This window comes from Mus musculus, chromosome 4, assembly GCF_000001635.26.
Source record: "Mus musculus strain C57BL/6J chromosome 4, GRCm38.p6 C57BL/6J".
In the NCBI taxonomy this organism is placed as follows: domain Eukaryota; kingdom Metazoa; phylum Chordata; class Mammalia; order Rodentia; family Muridae; genus Mus; species Mus musculus.
Window position 1 is genome coordinate 31,174,591 of NC_000070.6, and position 1,051 is coordinate 31,175,641.

General features: G+C 40.5%; 1 non-coding gene across 1 annotated transcript; it reads right to left on the minus strand.

Moving 5' to 3' along the window:
- Positions 1-318: 318 nt before the first annotated feature.
- On the minus strand, positions 319-422 carry Gm25705. Its single transcript, XR_003955443.1, has one exon. It is a non-coding gene; the product is annotated as a U6 spliceosomal RNA (small nuclear RNA).
- Positions 423-1,051: the final 629 nt, after the last annotated feature.

The following is a 1,051-nucleotide window of genomic DNA, read 5'->3' on the forward strand; positions in this document are numbered from 1 at the left end:
ACTCCCCCCCCCCTTCCCCTTCACCTCTAGGAAGAGGGAGGTCCCTTCTGGTGAATCAACCTACTCTGGCACCTCAAGTCACTGCAGGGCTAAGTCCTTCCTTTTTAAAATAAGGCCAGAGAAGGCAGCCCAGGTGGCAGAACAAGATGCACAGGCAAGCAACAGATTCAAGGACAGAACCCACCTCAGTTGTTGGGGGCCCACATGAAGACCAAGCTGCATGCCTGCTATAAATGTATGTGAGGCCTAGGTTCAGTATATTCTTTGGCCATTGGCTCAGTCTCTGGGAATCCCCAAGGGTCCAGGTTAGTTGACCAAAAAAGTATGGAACATTTCACGAACTTGCATGTCATCCTTGCAAAGGGGCCATGTTAATTTCTGTATCTTTGCAATTTTAGTTTATCTGCTGCCGCGGTGAGCACTCCAGTCTCCACTTCATTCCATTGCCATCATTACCCACCACTAATTGTATTTCTATTGAGTTTTATATGAGGATATTTTACTATATCATCATCCAATAGTTTAAAATACCTAGATTTCATTTACCTGTATTTGATGTCCTATAAATAACTCTTATACACTCCAAAACTCTAAGAATGTTCCACTACATACTACTTTTCAATGTTGAATGGTATGCCAAATGAATACCATGTCCATCTGAATCATCAGTAGGTTTTCTCAAGATTACCAGCACTTGATAAAAAAAAAAAATGACTTGGAAATGTTACTGCTGTTTTAGACTTTCAACTTGATAGGATTCAGAATCACTATGGAAGCAAGCATGTGAATATTTCTTTGAAGAAAATTCTAGAATAAGATAACTGAGGTGCAAAAATCCAATCTAAATGTGGATAACGCCATTCTGTGGATTGTTTCCTGGACTGAACCAAAAAAGAGAAGGTGACTCAGCAGAAGTATTCTGCTCTCTCTCCTTCCTGACAAAATCAGCTAGCTGCTTCAAGCTTCTGATGCTACAACTTCCCCAGAAGACAGAACATACCTCAAAATGAGAGCCAAAATAAGCTTTGTCTTCTTCAAATTGTTTTTATCA